This window comes from Mustela putorius, unplaced genomic scaffold, assembly GCF_011764305.1.
Source record: "Mustela putorius furo isolate JIRA1106 unplaced genomic scaffold, ASM1176430v1.1 tig00000174_pilon_pilon_pilon, whole genome shotgun sequence".
Lineage (NCBI taxonomy): Eukaryota > Metazoa > Chordata > Mammalia > Carnivora > Mustelidae > Mustela > Mustela putorius.
In genome coordinates this window covers 3453339-3461361 of record NW_025421304.1, presented here as the reverse complement: position 1 = coordinate 3461361, position 8023 = coordinate 3453339, and positions in this window count along the sequence as shown.

The window sequence follows — 8023 nt, the reverse complement described above, 5'->3', positions numbered from 1 at the left end:
GCCTGTCTGCCTGGGTCGGTAGCAGTTGCCAGGGCCACAAGTCAGGCCTCTCCATGGGGTGCAGAGGCTGGGAGCCAGGGGTGATGGGAGGAACCCTGAGTGGCTGACGCCTGGAACACGCTTGCAGGGAGACCCCGGTGCACCAAGGGCGACTCCAACAGACCTAGGAAAGGGGACGCGGTGTGTTGGCATGGGGGAGCAGAGCGGGCAAATACAGACCAGGAGGGGAAAACACATTCTTACTCTGCAAGACCATGTGCTGAATTTTACTTTTCCTTTTATTTATTTCTTCTTCTTAAACCCTGTTTCTCTCCCTGAGGCACCTAATCTATTATTTAACATTGGATTGTACGATTGAAACTCCCAGGCAAATTGAAAATTATTTGTGTTTGAGGTTTCAGGCATGAGGCTGAGGCAACCATATCTGGGAGATCCTGGGAACTGGGGTGAGAAGAACCCGCAGCCCTGGGTTCTAGGGCTGGGGAGTGGGGGTGAGGAGCAGGGGGTCCGCAGGCCCGCAGGCCCAGCCCGGCGTCGCTCAGCCCCTGCGAGCCCACAGCTCAGGGGTCATTAATCTCCACGCCGCATTTCACTTGGGAAACGCTGTCGACACCTCCCACTGGCCAAAGTGCTCGTAGGCCAAGCAGGTGCAATCAGTCACCCCAGCCCCGTGCCCACCCCGGGGGAAAGGCCTCGGTCACAAGAGAATTAATGACACGAGGACAAGGGCTCGCCATCATTTCTCAGGGGTTGGGCTCTCCCAGAATTGGCGGCCAGGGCTGCAGGTCTAATGGGGTCCCCAGGGGTGAACCGAGGTGGGAGCTAACTGGTGGGCGGGGCTCAGGGTGGGGCTGAAAGCTGGTGGGCTTTGGAAGGGGAGAAAGGTGATCGCGTTTGCAGAGCAGGAAAGACGAATCGTGAGGCCGGGAGGCCGTCAGCAGGCGTCCATGCCACCTGCTCTGGGCGGTCACGTGTCAGGTCTGCGCTAGGCACTTTGGGAGCGCGGTGATGCGGCGCATGCGCTCCCAGCCCGAACCGGGGCCCAGCGTCAGGGACCACAGTGAGGCTCAGGGATTCCTCAGCATGGCCTTTGGCCACTCCGACAGGAATACTGGGAGGGAAAGGGGTCACAAAGGACTCTCCTAGCCCAGCCCGCTCCCAGCCCTTCCCACAAGCCCTAGATGCGTCCAGGACTCAGCCAAAACGCAGACCCCTTTGTGCAGCAGTGCCCACCTCCCACGCCACCCCGTGCTGTCCACAAACACCTGTTCGGCACCAGGACTGAGCGTGAGATGCACTTATCCGTTTCACCTGCTGTCCTCCCACCTGTGACCCAGAGCCAGGCCTGTGTACCCAGCCTGGCCCCCCGTGAGGGTCAACACGGGGCTTGTGCTATTATGCTTATATTTAGAATGAGTATCATTTTGCAACCCAGAGAGGATGCAATGCCTTTTCAGAAGCGTCTGGAATATATACAGAAGCTTATCACAGACCTCTCTCTCTCTCTCTTCACACACACACACACACCCACAAGCACACACATCTCCGTTTTCAAGGAAAGAATATAAAAGCCGCACGTTTAGATAACAATGACAAGAACTGGAACTTGTAACAACTGGACCCTTTTGGTAGCAAGTATAACAAATCAGGAGGACCCAGTTCAGATAAAGAAGGCCCTTACGAGGGCTCCAGTAACTTGGGGACACACACAGCTGGACTACAGGGCCTCGGAACCTGGGACGTTGAGTGCCACAAAGGCTTTTGCTCTCGGGCTCATTGCCACTCCCTCTATGGGATGTTTTGTGCTTCTCTGTCCCATTGGGAATCCACTTCCTTTGCTCTTTCTGTGCCCATGGCAAAAACCCAGGCAGAGAGCTCGCTCTGGGCCCTGCTGCCCAGGGGTGACCTGACCCCTTCATTCCCAACCCCAGGAGACTGTTGGGCCCAGCAGAAATCTGTCCTGCAGAAACTTCCAGCAAGAGCACAAGCCTGTGCGTGGAAAATGTTCCCTGAAGAAGACATGAAATATCAAAGGATTGTAGACAGCCTCAATATCCATGAACAGGGAAATGGTGGACAAAGTGTGATCCACTCATGCTGCCCAATACATTGTCCCCCCATTTGATTAAGAAAGCAGTCATCCCGTACATTCATTTATTCCACAGATACCTTCTGAGTACCTCAGGCCCACTGTGCTTAGTAGAGCAGTAATAAACCCCAGCTGTGTCTACCTGGGGTGGGGGACGGATAGGGGTCTGACTCTAATGAAGTAGTAGTACCTACGGCTGTAGCATCATGACCTTCAAAGAGCTATGAAGACAACCCAGACAGAGAAGTCAGGGAAGCCTTCCCGGAGGAAGTGGTAATGGAGCCAAGATCAGGACAAGTGGGAGAGGATGGGAAGAATATGTGCAAATGTCCTGCGGCAAAAGATTCCATGGCCTAGTGAGGGACAAAAGGGGTTTGCTGGGACTGGAACAGAGGGGCTGTGGTAGATGCCATGATGTGCACCCCAGGTCTCCTTCAGGAAAGAGAGACTTCCAGTAGCCAGAGTGCTGCTAGCAGACAGGCCACCTGCGCCAAGCCTCTTAAGGGCCAGCCCTGGCTAAAGACAACTGTCTGCCGAAGGTCACATCATACCCAATGACAAATCAGCATGGAAGGAGAAAGGCCCAGTATCCCCACCCAACAATTCTGAAGGGTCATCCAATTTCAAAGCTCTACATGCACAGATAGAACAATGACCTCCCAAAGATGTCCGGGTATTAATCCGCAGAATGCATGAATGTGTTGGCTTACATATCTAAAGAAATTTTCTCTTTATAATAAAGGATCAGAGCATGCGGAGATGATCCGTGATTACCCAAGCGGGCACAGTGTAATCTCAAGGGTCCTTATGAAAGGGAGGCAGAAGGGTCAGAGTTAGGGAGGATACTGGACAACAGAAACTGAGATGGGAGTGGTTAAAAGCCATCACTCCAAGAGCCATGAGCAAAGAATTCAAGAGGCCTTTAGAAACCAGGAAGGGCAAAGAAACACGTTCTTCCCACAGCCTCCAGAAGGAAGACAGCCCTGCTGACCCATTTTAGACTTCTCAACTCCAGAAGTGTAAGAGAATAATTATGTAATAAATATGTACTGTTTTAAGCCACTAAGTTTGCGGCGAAGTGTTAAGAGCAGTCCTGGGGGACTAACACAGCATCAGAGCCCAATTTCTCCCTCTGCCTTAGCCTGCTTTCCTCCTCTCCACTCCATGCATATTGATCCCAGGAACCCTCCCTAATAAGCCTCTTGCATGCTAATGAGATCTTCTTCTCCAGGGAACCCCCACCCCCACCCCACCGCCCCCAGCAGTGAGTGCCCTGTGGTCTGAGAAAGCAGATGCTAGGTGAGATTTCAGAGCCAATTCAACCATCTTGCCTGTATGGCAACAGGACCCAGTAGGGCTTGGTAAGAGCATACAATGACCAGGCAATTGTCAACACTTTCACCATTGGCCAAGTGGGACTGTTTACCCATGGGAGGGAATGCATTGGTACTTGAGCAATTTCAGGGTAAAGTGAAATCAGTGGCATTAGATGGCTGTAGTTAAATTTGACCGACACTTTGAGAAAAGGTAGGGCTCAGAGCAGTTAAGAGCTGAGTGTGAGAGCCAGAAGTCTCCTGGAGAACATGAGGGGAATCCTCAGTCTTCTATAGAAAGAGGGTAGAGAAAGCTGAGGACCTGAGAGCAGCCAAGTTCCATGACCTTGACCTACGCCAGTGTCATGCTCTGGTTGGGACAGACATTTCAGATGGGGCATCTGAGCGGAAGCACCCCCAATATCTTAAATCCCAAGATTGCCTTGAATTCTCTGAGCCTGCAGAAGGTGGTCCAGTCTTCCCTACTAAGGGCTAAAGCTCCCCTATTCTTTGAAGAAATGCAGAGGTCTCTACTCTGCAGGACAGGGTGCCAGCCCCTCCAGGATCTCCCCTACCTCCCCTTCCGGCCACTAGACTTGTAGTCAGGGGTCAAGTCAAAACATAACTGGGCCAGAGAAGTGTTGTGCGTTTGATAAGGAAGGAAAGGAACTCTAGCCCAAAGGATGTCCAGAACCTGTGGCCTGCAGGCACTGGCAGGTGCCAGCGAGCCCAGGTGGGACAGGATTCTGAAGGGGCTCCATCCAAGACCACATGGCAGGGAGGGGTGAGGGGCAGAGGGAAGCATGTAGATTAGGATAGGGTTGATTAACTTATAAATATAGAATTCAGTATCCTAGCAAGAGCTACAAAAGATGGGGCAGAATGCTCCTGAGATGGGTTCTAGAAGTGTGAACAAAGGAATGCCCTGTTGTACTCTTAGAAATGCCCAGACTGGGGCGCCTGGGTGGCTCAGTGGGTTAAAGCCTCTGCCTTCGGCTCAGGTCATGGTCCCAGGGTTCTGGGATCGAGCCCTGCACTGGGCTCTCTGCTCAGCAGGGAGCCTGCTTCCTCCCCTCTCTCTGCCTACTTGTGATCTCTGTGTGTCAAATAAATAAATAAAATCTTAAAAAAAAAAAAAAAAAAAAGAAAGAAGAAAGAAAGAAATGCCCAGACTTCCGCGTTAGATGGTAGAAAAGGGTATGAACAGGCTCTGCACCATGGGTATGCTGGAGTGAGTGTAAGGGCCAAAGGACAGTACAGGACCATGCTCAGGGGGAGGCCCCAGCAGAGACAGAGCTTGGGAATGTGCTGGTTAGAGGAGCACTGGGTGTCACTGAGAGCAGATGACAGCTGGCCTCCATAGGCCAGGGCTGCTGGCAGGAGAGGCACTCAGCAGCGATGGGGCCCGGGCACCCAACCACAGAGGTCAAGTGTGATCTTTCCCCATCAGAAGCAAGGCGGCGAGTGGTGTCAGGTCAGCATGACAGCTCGCATGTCCTGGCTCACAGAGAGGCAACGAAGCTGGTCCACAGGACAAGGTGTTCCCCGGGGCCAAAATGGATGGGTAGCCAGCAGCAGAGCTACTCGATCGGTACAATCAAAGAAATCAAGAATGGATAATCAGGAGCCTGAGGGTAATCCTCCCAATTAAAAAAAAAAAAAAAAAGTCATGATTCTTTGCCCAGTTTCTGGATGTAAGCCAGCTTTCAGGCCAGGAACCCAGTGACTAAAGGAGGATCCAGCCCCCAGGATGAGCCTATGACCTCGAAGCAAGAATATCTAGTAATTATCATCCTAGTTCTTCCCCCAAAAGGTACACTGGAGAAATAGGGTACCCAAGCAAACCGAGGACCATTGGACAGGGTCTGACTTGATATTGATATGCTGAGATCTCATGTATCATGGTGGCCTTCCGTTAGAGCGGGGGCATGTAGGGCTGTCTGATCAGTGGAACGCTGGCCCCCATCTGGCTCACGGTGGACCCAGCCAGTTCATAGACTCAGCCAGGGGTCATGTCCCTACTCCCCCAGTGTGTTAGAGGAATAGACTTAGTAGTTGTCACAACTCCCTCATTGACACTTTGGCCTGTCAGGTCAGGGCTTTTAGTAGTGTGGCAGGCCAAGAGGAAGTCTCTGAAAGTGCCCTCTGCCCCCTTCCAAGGCAGTAAACATAAAACTGTATTGCATCCGGGGGCAGGGCAGAGAGGCAGCAGATACCGGAGTTGTCCTTTAAAACCTAAAGGAAGGCTCCAAGGGTAGTGGTCTTCAGTATAGCTCCATTGAACTGACCAGTTCGGACCCTGCAAAAACAAGACAGATCCTAGAGCATAGACCATGAACTATTGCAAGCCCAAACAGGTGGTGGTCAAAATTACAGCTGCCGTGCCAAACGTGGTATCCTTGTTAGTGCAAACTGTCATGACCTCAGCGCATGGTCTTTGGCCAGCGATCTAGTACATGCGTTATTTTCCATCATCATCAGAAGAGAGAATCAAAACTAGCTTGCCTTCAGTTGGAATGGTTAAGAGTATTCATTGACAGTCTTGCCCCAGCAATAGAACTCTCCAGCCCTCGGCCCCCAAACAGGCCCAAAAGATCTGGATTGGCTGGACATCCTACAGAATAGCACACTGGTCTGCTGTATCAATAACTTCCTGCCAATCAGAATGAATGGGCAAGAAGTGGCAAGTACATTGCGGTCTTAGGAAGACCTATGAGCTCCGGCATGTTGGAGGATAGCCCCATTAAGTTTCAGGGCCTCTCCTATCGGTAAAAATTGGGGGATCTGCTGTGCTCTAGGGCATTCCAGGACCACTGAAGTAAAGGACACATAGTGGTATCTTGGGCCTCCAACCTCAAAGAAGGAAGCACGGTGCTTGGTAGGTCTCTTTGGGTTCTGAAAGCAGAGTTCCCATGTAGGAAAACCCCAAACCACATATCAGAAGAAATGAAATACTGTCAGCTTTAAGAGAATCCAGACCAGGGAAGGGCTTTGCAGCAGGTCCAAGCTGTGGTAGGAGAGGGGCTAGCTTGGGCTCTATGACCCACAAGACCCTATGATATCGGAGTATCGGTATTAGAAAAAGATGTCATGGGGCGCCTGGGTGGCTCAGTGGGATAAAGCCTCTGCCTTTGGCTTGGCTCATGATCCCGGAGTCCTGGGATTGAGCCCATGTCAGGCTCTCTGCTCAGTGGGGAGCCTGCTTCCTTCTCTCTCTCTCTGTCTGCCTCTCTGCCTACTTGTAATCTCTGTCAAATAAATAAATAAAATCTTAAAAAATAAAAAAAGAAAAGAAAAGCAAAAAAGAAAAAGACATCATGTAGAGCTTTGGGCAAACCCCAAAGAGGGATTAGAATGCAGAGCCTTAAGGTTTTGTCACAGGCCATGCCATGTGGAAAATTGCAAATCTTTTGAAAAGCACTTCCTGGCATGCTAGGTATGGGCTTTGGTAGAGACGGATGGCCTGAATGGCCATGGGACACTGTGAAAATGCAGCTGTGACCACCTAGCTCAGTCCATACAGGCTGCTATAACCAAATATTGTAAACTGGATAGTTTATAAACAGAAAAATATGTATTTCTCGCAGTTCTGGAGGCTGGGAAGTCTAGATCTTGAACTAGACTTCCTAGATCAAGATCTTGGCACCAGCAAGGTTGATGAGGACCCTCTTTGTGGTTCAGAGCTGACACCCTCTCCCTGTGTCCCCACATGATGGAAGGGGCTAGTTGCCTCCTGAGCATCTTTTATAAAGCACTGGTCTCTTTCATGGGGCTTCATCCTTGCGACTTGCAGGTCTCCTCAAGGTCTCAACTCCAGATATGGCTGATCTCAGGGGTTGGGACTTCCATATATGAAGTTTGGGGGTTGGGGGACCAAACATCAGAACAGAGCACTGCCCATCATAAACTGAGTTCTGTCAGACCCACCAAGTCCCAAGGTCACATGGACCCAGCAGCAGCCATCGTAAGACAGAAGTAATGTGTCTAGGATCAAACGAGGACAGGACAAGAGACCACACACAAGACACGTGTAGCATATATCCCAGACTCTCTGGTTATTCATTCCTGTTGCACCAGCACCTCTCTTTGTCTCACACCTATAGCCACATTGTGGGGAATGTGATCGGCTCATGAAAGAAGGAATAGCCAGAGCAACGGGGGTATTGGTTTGGTGTGTGGAAGCAAGTAAAAAAAAAGGGTGCCTGGGTGGCTCAGTGTGTTAAAGTCTCTGCCTTCAGCTCAGGTCATGATCTCAGGGTTCTGGGATCAGGCCCCGCATCTGGCTCTCTGCTTGGCAGGGAACCTGCTTCCCCTTCTCTCTCTCTCTCTGCCTGCCTCTCTGCCTACCTGTGATCTCTCTTAAAAAAACAAAACAAAACAAACAAACCAAAAAACCGTGTAAGGTCTACATGGCAGCCCCACTCAGGGGTGGCCTTGAGACATGGTGGGTGAAGTGAAATCCCCCCAGTGGGTAGAGCTCTGAGCAATGCACTTGGTTGTCCACTTTGGTAGGAAAAAAAAAGGACTCATGTGCCCAGAAGGAAACCAATTAGAAGGAAGGACAGGCCTGGGAGGCAGTCACGGGAATGAGACTTGGATCAAAGCGTGAGCTTTGCTCTCT